This window comes from Salmo salar, chromosome ssa09, assembly GCF_905237065.1.
Source record: "Salmo salar chromosome ssa09, Ssal_v3.1, whole genome shotgun sequence".
NCBI lineage: Eukaryota > Metazoa > Chordata > Actinopteri > Salmoniformes > Salmonidae > Salmo > Salmo salar.
Genome location: NC_059450.1, coordinates 44,290,820 through 44,302,251, shown reverse-complemented (window position 1 = coordinate 44,302,251; position 11,432 = coordinate 44,290,820).

The window sequence follows — 11,432 nt, the reverse complement described above, 5'->3', positions numbered from 1 at the left end:
TAGGCCATCTGGTAGGCCATCTGGTAGGCTATTTGCCATTCTGCCCAAACAAACAATCCACAGCTCAATTTTATAAGAAGCTAGTATTTTGAATATATTATTTATGTATAGGCAATAATAATTATATTTGGCAAATGTAATTAAATTTCGGTTAGGGGAAGCATATCTTCACTTAGCCTGCATTTACCAACATCAGTGTGAAAGTAACTGGTGTATTAAACAGCTGGCCGGAGGTTTACAAGGCCTCGTTCAAAAACTGACATCAAATTCAAAGCAATAAGCAAACAGCCTAATTGGCTAACCCGGCAAAGCAAACTGTCTGTCTCTGCTCTCGGCTGAGAGAAAGGCGTGCAGGATAGCAGCTTACCTAGGAGTGATAGCTTACCAATAGGCTAAACAGCAGTTGTTTTTTTAATCAGGATTGGAATGATTTTAGTCTACTTCTATGTAGCTTGTACTTTAAAAAAAATGTGGGTCTTGAGATAGGGTATAGCAAATGCTGCCCTGCCATACCCAACTGATGCACCTGCCCTGGGCCCCCCGTAATTTACACTCTAGACAGACAGACAGACAGACAGACAGACAGACAGACAGACAGACAGACAGACAGACAGACAGACAGACAGACAGACAGACAGACAGACAGACAGACAGACAGACAGACAGACAGACAGACAGACAGACAGACAGACAGACAGACAGACAGACAGACACAGACAGACACAGGGTGTCAACTCCAAATGGAACATCAGAATAGACAAACAAAAGTGGGGTTGAAGGTTAGGTAGCCTCAGTTACCGGAGGAAACTACTGGAAATAGACATCAGCAGAGACTCTGAGAAATAGACATTAGAATAGTGAAATGGGGGGAGATTCCAGTCAGCTGACGTCCCAAGCCCAGGTCATCACCTGCACAATGATTCCCATGGCAACCAAAATGCCCCCCTGACAACGCTGCAGCCACCCCAGAAGCCCCTTGTTGAATCAACAAGTTCTCCATGGAGACGATTAGCTCACGTATTTTATGTTGGCTGGTGGGGTGGTTCTGAAAACACCACACACACACACACACACACACACACACATCCACCATAGCTAAGAAATTCTGCCACAAAGTAGGCTACTAGGATAAATATATTCTGTCCATGTAATGTATCTGTCTATCTCACCTTCAGCAGATGCACACGCCCGGCCCACACAACAACGAATGACAGATGTGCGCGGACAGCAGGGGCTTGAGATTCTGCGCGCAGCCTATGGAGACTTCAACCATGATATCATAAAAATAATGCTTTATTTGTCCAGTGCCTTATTAGTGCTTATTTTCTTGGGAATATGCCACCTTTAAATAGGCTATACAGAACTTAATTGGCCAGTTGGGGAACACCTTCCCATGAGCAAAAGCATATAGTTTGCCTAAAAAAAAGGATTTGTGTGGTTTCCTGATATAATATTCTATTACAGTGCATTCGGAAAGTATTCTGACTCCTTCACTTTTTCCACATTTTGTTATGTTGTAAAATGTATTACTTTCTTTTTTCATCAATCTGCACACAATACCCCATAATGACAAGGCAAAAACAGGTTTTTCGAAATGTTTGCAAATGTATTAATATAAAAAACTGAAATATTACATTTACAGTAGTATATTCATACCCTTTACTCAGTACTTTGTTAAAGAACCTTTGGCAGAGATTACAACATTGAGTCTTGGGTATGACACTAAAAGCTTGGCACACCTGTATTTGGGGAGTTACTACAATTCTTCTCTGCAGATCCTTTCAAGCTCTGTCAGGTTGGATGGGGAGCATCGCTGCACAGCCAGGTCTCTCCAGAGATGTTCGATTGGGTTCAAGTCCGGGCTTTGCCTGGGCCACTCTTGGAAGGTGAACCTTCACCCCCAGTATGAGGTCCCGAGTGCTCTGGAGCAGGTTTTCATCAAGTATGTCTCTGTACTTTTATCTGTACTTTCCCTCGATCCTGACTAGCCTCCCAGTCCCTGCCACTGAAAAACATCCCCACAGCATGATGCTGCCACTATCATGCTTCACCGTAGGGATGGTATTGGCCAGGTGATGAGCGGTGCCAGGTTTCCTCCAGATGTGACGGTTGGCATTCCGGCCAAAGAGTTCAATCTTGGTTTCATCAGACCAGATAATCTTGTTTCTCATGGTCTGAGAGTCCTTTAGGTGCCTTTTGGCAAATTCCAAGTGGGCTGTCGTGACTTTTCCTGAGGAGTGGCTTCGGTCTGGCCAGTCTACCATAAAGGCCTGATTGGTGGAGAGCAGCAGAGATGGTTGTCCTTCTGGAAGGTTCTCCCATCTCCACAGAGGAACTCTGGAGTATGTCAGAGTGACCATTGGGTTCTTGGTCACCTCCCTGACCAAGGCCCTTCTCCCCCAATTGCTCAGTTTTGCTGGGTGGCCAGCTCTAGGAAGAGTCTTGGTGGTTTCCAACTTCTTCCACTTATAAGAATGATGGAGGCCACTGTTTTCTTGGGGACCTTCAATGCCTTGACACAATCTTGTTTCAGAGCTCTACGGACAATTCATTTGACCTCATGGCTTGGTTTTTGCTCTGACATGCACTGTCAACTGTGGGGCCTTACATAGACAAGTGTGTGTCATTCCAAATCATGTCCAATCAATTGAATTTACCACAGGTGGACTCCAATCAAGCTGTGAAAACATCTCAAGGACAATCAGTGGGATGCACCTGAGCTCAATGGGATGCACCTGAGCTCAATTTCAAGTCTCATAGCAAAGGGTTTGAAAACTTACAGTTGAAGTTGGAAGTTTCCGTACACCTTAGCCAAATACATTTAAACTCAGTTTTTCACAATTCCTGACATTTAATCCAAGTAAAAATTCCCTGTCTTAGGTCAGTTAGGATCACCACTTTATTTTAAGAATGTGTTATGTCAGAATAATAGTAGAGAGAATGATTTATTTCAGCTTTTACTTCTTTAATCATATTCCCAGTGGGTCAGATGGTTACATACACTCAATTACTATTTGGTAGCATTGCCTTTAAATTGTTTAACTTGGGTCAAACGTTTCGGGAAGCCTTCCACAAGCTTCCCACAATAAGTTGGGTGAGCTGGTGTAACTGAGTCAGGTTTGTAGGCCTCCTTGCTTGCACAAATTTTTTCAGATCTGCCCACAAATTTTCTATAAGATTGAGGTCAGGGCTTTGTGATGGCCACTCCAATACCTTGACTTTGTTGTCCTTAAGCCATTTTGCCACAACTTTGGAAGTATGCTTGGGGTCATTGTTCATTTGGAAGACCCATTTGCGACCAAGCTTTAGCTTCCAGACTGATGTCTTGAGATGTTTTTTCAATATATCCACATAATTTCCCTGCCTCATGATGCCATCTATTTTGTGAAGTGCACCAGTCCACCTGTACTGTGGATATAGTTACTTTCGTACCTGTTTCCTCCAGCATCTTTACAAGGTCCTTTGCTGTCGTTCTGGGATTGATTTGCACTTTTCGCACCAAAGTACATTCATCTCTAGGAGACAGAATGCGTCTCTTTCCTGAGCGGTATGACGGCTGCGTGGTCCGATGGTGTTTATTCTTACGTACTATTGTTTGTACAGATGAGCGTGGTACCTTCAGGCGTTTGGAAATTGCTCCCAAGAATGAACCAGACTTGTGGAGGTCTTGGCTGATTTCTTTTGATTTTCACATGATGTCAAGCAACGAGGCACTGAGTTTGAAGGTAGGCCTTGAAATACAACCACATGTACACATCCAATTGACTCAAATGATGTCAATTAGCCTATCAGAAGCTTCTAAATCCATGACATAATTTTCTGGAATTTTCCAGTACAGTATTTCTGTTGTTTATTTGCAATAAATCTGCAAACATTTCTAAACCTGTTTTCGCTTTGTCATTATGCGGTATTGAGTGTAGACTGATGAGGAAAAACAATTATTTGATGAGGAAAAAATATTATTTAATCAATTTTAGAATATGGCTGTAAAAAGTGAAGGGATCTGAATATTCTCTGAATGCAGTGTACATGTTTATGAATCATACAGCCAAATTTCAAGCCAAATTGTGACGTAAACAATAATCAACTAGTCCAGTGCCTTCAGGAAGTCTTCACATCTCTTGACTTTTTCCACATTTTGTTGTGTTACAGTCTGAATTTAAAATTGCTTTATATTGATATTTTGTGTCACTGGCTTACTCACAACACCCCATAATGTCAAAGTAGAATTATGTTTTTCGAAAGTTTATCAAAATGAATTGAAAATGAAAAGCTGAAATGTCTTGAGTCAATAAGTATTAAACCCCTTTGTTTTGGCAAACCTAAATAAGTTCAGGAGTAAAAATGTCCTTAACAAGTCACATAATAAGTTGCATGTGTGCAATAAAAGTGTTTAACATGATTTTTGAATGACTACCTCATCTATGTACCCCACACATACAATTATTTGTAAGGTTCCTCAGTCAAGCAGTGAATTTCAAACACAGATTCAACCACAATGTCCAGGGAGGTTTTCCAATGCCTCACAAGAAAGGGCACCTATTGGTAGACAGGTAAAATTAAGAAACTGACATTGAATATCCCTTTGAGCATGGTGAAGTTAATAATTATACGTTGGATGGTGTATCAGTACACCCAGACACTACAAAGATACAGACGTACTTCCTAACTCAGTTGCCACAGAGGAAGAAAACTGCTTAGGGATTTCACCATGAGGCCAATGGTGACTTTAAAACAGTTACAGAGTTTAATGGCTGTGATAGGAGAAAACGGAGGATGGATCAACAGCATTGTAGTTACTCCACAATACTAACCTAATTGACAGAGTGAAAAGAAAGAAGCCTGTACAGAATAACAAATATTAGAAAAACATGCATCCTGTTTGCAGCAAGGCACTAAAGTAATACTGCAAAAAATGTGGCAAAGCAATAAACTTTTTGTCTTGAATACAAAGTGTTATGTTAGGGACAAATACAATACAACACATTACCGCATACCACTCCATATTTTCAAGCATAGTGGTGGCTGCATCATGTTATGGGTATGCTTGTAATCGTTAAGGACTGGATACTTTTTCAGGATAAAAAAGAGATGGAATGGAGCTAAGGACAGGCAAAATCCTAGATGAAAAACTGGTTCTGTCTGCTTTCCAACAGTCCATACAATGTATATTTTTGTGAAATGCAGACTTCATATGGTTTCCAGAGCTCTGTTAACTCTACTGTGTGTGTCAAAGAGTGGAGGGTGTGCTGATGCTGATGCTGCTGTCACTTCTCGTGGCTGGAGTTCTTGGGGGAGATATACGGCAGAGCCATCGGCAGTTTGTTTACGACTGTGCCAAGTTTTCCTCGGACCGCGGCCTGCCCTGGAGCGCTGTCAGATCAATAGCCGGGATGATCAGAGACCTGTTCCCTCAGCTAGCTGGTCAGTCAGATCTTTTACCTTTATTCAGCGATTCTTAAACATTTTCAGCTCGAGAAATTGACCATCCTCCAGTGACCCAAATCGTCCACCAACAACCAAAATTAAGAAGAAACTATTTGTGATTCTAGATGTATTCTCATAATTTGTGACCCTCCTCTGACATGCCCAGGGCACACGTTAGGTCCCAAACCATAGTTGAAGAAACCCTGCCTTTCTAATATTGATATATTACATGTTCATTTCCCCTAGATTGGACTTGCCCAAAATGCTTTCCCTAATCTCTGATTGGCTGACAGTGTTTGCCCCGCCTCCCTCCTGCTCACCACAGCACACTCATCCACTTCCTGACAGACAGCTGTGTCACTAGGTGTGTGCCTGTGTTGATGAGATGGTATATATTGTAGTGTATTTGGCTATGCCGGATTAAGTGATATGACATGCTATTCTATAAAATCCTTTCTCTGTAATTAATATTACCTGATTAAACTAATCATGTAAATGTAATTAACTAGAAAGTCGGGGCACCACGAAAGAATGTTTATAGAGCTGTTATCTTCCGAATAAACTCTTAAAGACCTAGTAATATTTTACATCAATAGCAGTCAATATTAATCGTCACTTTATTTCAGTCTCATCTGAAAGTTGTAAATTCTTGGTTATATTCACGAACCCTGGCTAACAAGTTGAATCAGCAATACAAAATTGGGTTTAATTATTTATTTACCAAATACCTAACTAATCACACAGAATTACATATACATAGAATACAAATTATGTCATACAGAAAACGTCCCTGGTGGATGGAACCTGTATGAGGCTTTTTACACAAAGAGAGGGGGTTGGGCTTGAATGAAAGAGCGGGAAGACTGAGGAACAAAGGGAGAAGCTGTGCTATCGTAAATCCAGTATCTTATGCATTATAAATTACCGCCCATTTGGAAAAGGAAAATGCAATAAATATTTACTCTGAGCTGCGCTTTGGTAGGTTGGTCGTAGATGCTGGCCGTGTTGGCCAACAGAGATCTTCCTGTCCTCAGAAGAATGTCTCTGGTGGTAAATTGGATACGTTGTAGTATCTTCGTTGTGTGTTAGACTGGATACGTCGTCCGTCCTTTCCTAGCCCACGTTTACAGCGGCCGCTGCTAACTCAACGGCTAGGAGGTATCACTTCTGTAGTGAATAAGAGTTCAAAGTTCATACCATACACAACCAAAGCTCACGCTGAGGTTGGCTTAGTTCTGTACTTGACATGTTAGTCCTTTTTAACGCAGAGGCTGCAGACCTCACGCACCCGGAACACAGGTTACATTTTCGTCAAGGGCTTATATAGTGGAGGGGGAGAAGGGTGTGATTCATAGTTTATAACCCATGTCTCTTCACAGAGGTGGGCCACTGATTGAGCAGGGCTCTAAACTTATGAAAACACAATTCTCTCATTTGGAAGCTAAAATTACATTTAATCTTATCACAAATAGTTTCAAATTCAAACATTTAATTTGAACAACAATTCCATGTGAATCTGATAACTCGAATGTGTAGACTTTCCCAGATACAGTTTATGTCGTCCTGTCATCAGTCATGATGTCTCAGAATACACCCGAACAGACATCATATACATTAAGTACCAACGCATATTTTCAACTGTTTCTATTACCGAAATATGGTTCCTTTCCCCCCACTTGTTTGATGTTCCCAGACTCTTTATGTTTAACAAAGGCTATTCAAGAGTCCTTCAGTAGAGTCAGAGAGAGAGGGAAGGGAGAAAGGTATTTATGGGGGGGGGGTCATAAACCTTACCCACAGGCCAACGTCATGACAATATACACAAAGTTCTGTTGACATCATCTAGGCAACTGCTGCTATAAGCTGTTGTGGGCGGAACCAGTCACCTGCCAATCAGACAGAAACACCTGGAGGTGGAAGTATCCACTACACCATTCCCCCTGGCACAGGTGATATAGAACGTGTGTGTGAGGTTCCATTCTCTCTCAGGGCGATGATGAGGGTGTTCTGTCTTTCAGTCTGATGATGAGGGTGTTCTGTCTCTCAGGGTGATGATGAGGGTGTTCTGTCTCTCAGGGTGATGATGAGGGTGTTCTGTCTCTCAGGGTGATGATGAGGGTGTTCTGTCTCTCAGGACGATGATGAGGGTGTTCTGTCTCTCAGGGCGATGATGAGGGTGTTCTGTCTCTCAGGGTGATGATGAGGGTGTTCTGTCTCTGGAAGAGCTCCGGAGGCTCAAAGAGGAGGAGGGGCCACAGGGGTCAGAGGTCAGACTGAATATACCACAGGACCGCAGTCTGGACAGACAGGTAGACCCACACTCACACACACCACTGTGTAGTGGAGTACTGTAACTATGTAGTTCTACTGTTTCTCCAGGAGGGGGCAGACCTTGTCCAGTCTACTGTGAAAGCCAGAGGAGAGCTGCTGCTGGGGAGACTGTTGAAGGAGAGCTACTGCTGGGGAGACTGTTGAAGGAGAGCTGCAGCTGGGGAGACTGTTGAAGGAGAGCTGCAGCTGGGGAGACTGTTGAAGGAGAGCTGCAGCTGGGGAGACTGCTGAAGGAGAGCTGCAGCTGGGGAGACTGTTGAAGGAGAGCTACTGCTGGGGAGACTGTTGAAGGAGAGCTGCAGCTGTATGACCTACTGGAGCTCAGTCTGCAACATAACCCTCACCACCGGGGAAACCCTACACACACACACACACACACACACACACCCTGAACTCACACACACACCAACAATCTCACCGGGGCCACACACACAGCCAAACCCAAGAGTAGGTGAGAGGGTCTGGGCAAGAGGCTGGGGTTACACACACAGCCAAACCCAAGAGAAGGTGAGAGGGTCTGGGCAAGAGGCTGGGGTTACACACACAGCCAAACCCATCTACAGTGGTTCCTCCTTTAATTGTTGTGATCTGACACTGCGAGACTTAGAGGTACCCAGCATCACGGCTGCATTTCTCCAGACCACCACAAGGTGGAGTTAGAGCACTCATTATGCATTTGAGTCCCAAGGTTTTTATATGACCAATCATATTGAGTGGTTCCAATGACGAATTTGATGCGAGCCACCCGTCCCTGGTGACTTTCTTCAGCAAAGATGGCTGACAAAACATTATGGTGGAAACAAATGTAAGTAATTGTAACGTCATAATGAGTCAAGCAAAAAAATGTAAAATTGACAGGAATATGTTAGTCAAATGTTTGTGCATATTTTTTTGTCATAATGTTAATTCACGAAAATCACTATTTAGCAAGTTTTGTTTTTCAGCCATATCCAATACCAGGTGTATAAAACTCCATTCTTTGAATGATGTTGTGTCTGCATGTATGTATTACAATTATACACTTCAACAGTGTTTACCACTCCTGCTCCTGGGACATCAATGATTACACATTGTAACTACGCAATAGACTAGAAACATGATTCAAGTGAAGGCTGATTTGTAATTCATATATACAGAATAAAAAACAGTACATCCTGCCAGCACGCCCACAAGCGAGCCACTCAGGCGGAGAATGAAGTGTGGAAGAGGGGGAGGAACGAGATGGGAGTAACAATCCAGGCTATTTCCTCTGAGACCTGCATAATAATGTAATGAAAGAAGCAAGGAGCAGGTTTCGAACCCTCAACATTCTAGCCCGAAGTCCAGCACGCTATTGACTGTGCCCAAATGTATTATTTGGGTTTGGGGTCGATTGTGGCTTAAAACACTTTATCTATTGGAATCTTTAACATGTGGAAAGGGGAAAAGTATTATTATTAGTTTTTCACAAGTGTAGCAGGATGGGCTATTAGCTGAACAATAGACTATTCAACCTTTACTAAATAATTGTCTAATAGCCGAGCTAGGTGTGAAACCCCCCCCCTCCCCAACTTGAGCTAGGTGTGAAACCCCACCCCACCCCCCTCCCCAACTTGCAACAAATAATTTGTATATACCTTTCCACATCTACCTACACACTACACACCTACACATGGTTAATGTTCTGAAAAAAAAATATATATATATTGGTCATGGCTCCCAAGTGGCGCAAGATGGGCAAGATGCTTTACTACAGTCCCTCGTTCCAATTCAGGATGTATCACATCCGACCGTGATTGGTAGTCCCATAGGGTGGCGCACAATTGGCCCAGCATCATCTGGGTTTGGCCGGGGTAGGCCGACATTGTAAATAAGAATTTGTTCTTACCTGACTTGCCTAGTTAAATAAAGGGTAAATGTAAACAACAACTGGCGGCAACCGCAGCACAATGAATAGGAGGTGAACAGTAGGAGGTAGGAGGAGGTGAACAGTGGCTGGTGCTGAAAATATAGCTAACTTGTTATGCAAGTGTTGCACACCAACAGATGGAAAAAACCTACACCAGTCGAGCAATTCATTTCAACAATAATCTTCATTTTAATTTGTCTTTACAAACAACAAGAAGGCTTATCTGGAGTCTATTTCTTCGAAGCCTAGACCTATATAAAATAACTTAACTGGCTGAGGTAAGCTATGAGGCTTAACAGGCTAATAGAAGTAGGATTTTTTTATTAGGCCTACTTACAATTGCAACTGCTCAAAAATGTAGCATCCTACATAAAACAATAATTTAAAGAAAAAAAGTCTGCACATTCGAACTAAAACAATGTAACTAATAATGAAAAGTGCACATTTGTAAATACCAAACTCTAAAAGTAATTGGAAAGGTAGATACAAATTATGTGTGACGTGGTTACAATAAAGAATGAACAAGATGTAAACAAGATGCTGTGTTTTTATTTACAGTTGTGATTGACAACTGGAGGCATTTTGAAAACAGGTTTTCAAACACTTGTTTTTCACAACTGTAGCAGGTGTAGCCCATCATGCAAATGTTTCCTATTAGCAGGACAATAGACTTTTTATAGCATGGTTACTGTTGTGAAAATCCCGCAACTTGCAATGTATTCGATGCTTAAGTTCTCTAAAGTGTTACATTTCTAACTCAAAACAGCAGTCCAGTATTTCTTCATCAACATCTTTATGCTTTCGTTAATAAACTAACAAGAAAAAAAGACTTAATAACACTGGGAGAAAGCTTACTAATGTTAATATGGTCACATAAAGGAAAATGTCACATTGTTAACAATGCATTTGATGACAACAATGGGATGTACAGTATGAATGATGTACTCAACTAATTATCAAGTCATATTTTTTAAGACAAATTGCCTAACCAGTTACAAAAATGCTAATTCAAAAACAGTTATTCAGCAAAGAGCCGGAATGCAAATCAATCAAATCAAATGGTCAATCAAATCAAAATGTATTTGTTACATGCTTGTAGACTAACAGTGAAATGCTTACTTACGTGCCCTTACCAACAACGCAGAGAGAAAAAAAATACAAATATTAGAAAAATAATAACATGACGACAAGGTTTTATGGCTTGGGAGTAGAAGCTGTTCAGGGTCCTGTTGGTTCTAGACTTGGTACAGCTTGCCATGCGGTAGCAGAGAGAACAGTCTATGACATAGGTGGCTGGAGTCTTTTGACAATTTTTAGGGCCTTCCTCTAACACCGCCTGGTATTGAGGTCCTGGATGGCAGGGAGCTCAGCCCCAGCTCAGCCCTAGTGACTACCATCTGTAGTGCCTTGTGGTCGGATACCAGGCAGTTTCCATACCAAACGGTGATGCAGCCAGTCAAAATGCTCTTAATGGTGAGGCTGTAGAACTTTTTGAGGATCTGAGGGCCCATGCCGAATCTTTTGAACCTCCTGAGGGGGAAGAAACATTGTCGTGCCTTCTTCACAACTGTGTTGGTTTGTGTGGACCATGATAGATTCTTAGTGATGTGGACACCGAGGAACTTGAAGCTCTCGACCCGCTCCACTACAGCCCTGTTTGTGTGGATGGGGTTGTGCCCGCCCCCCCCATTTCCTGTAGTCCACGATCAGCTCCTTTGTCTTGCTGACTTTGAGGGAGAGGTTGTTGTCCTGGCAAAACACTGCCAGGTCACTGACCTTCATCCTA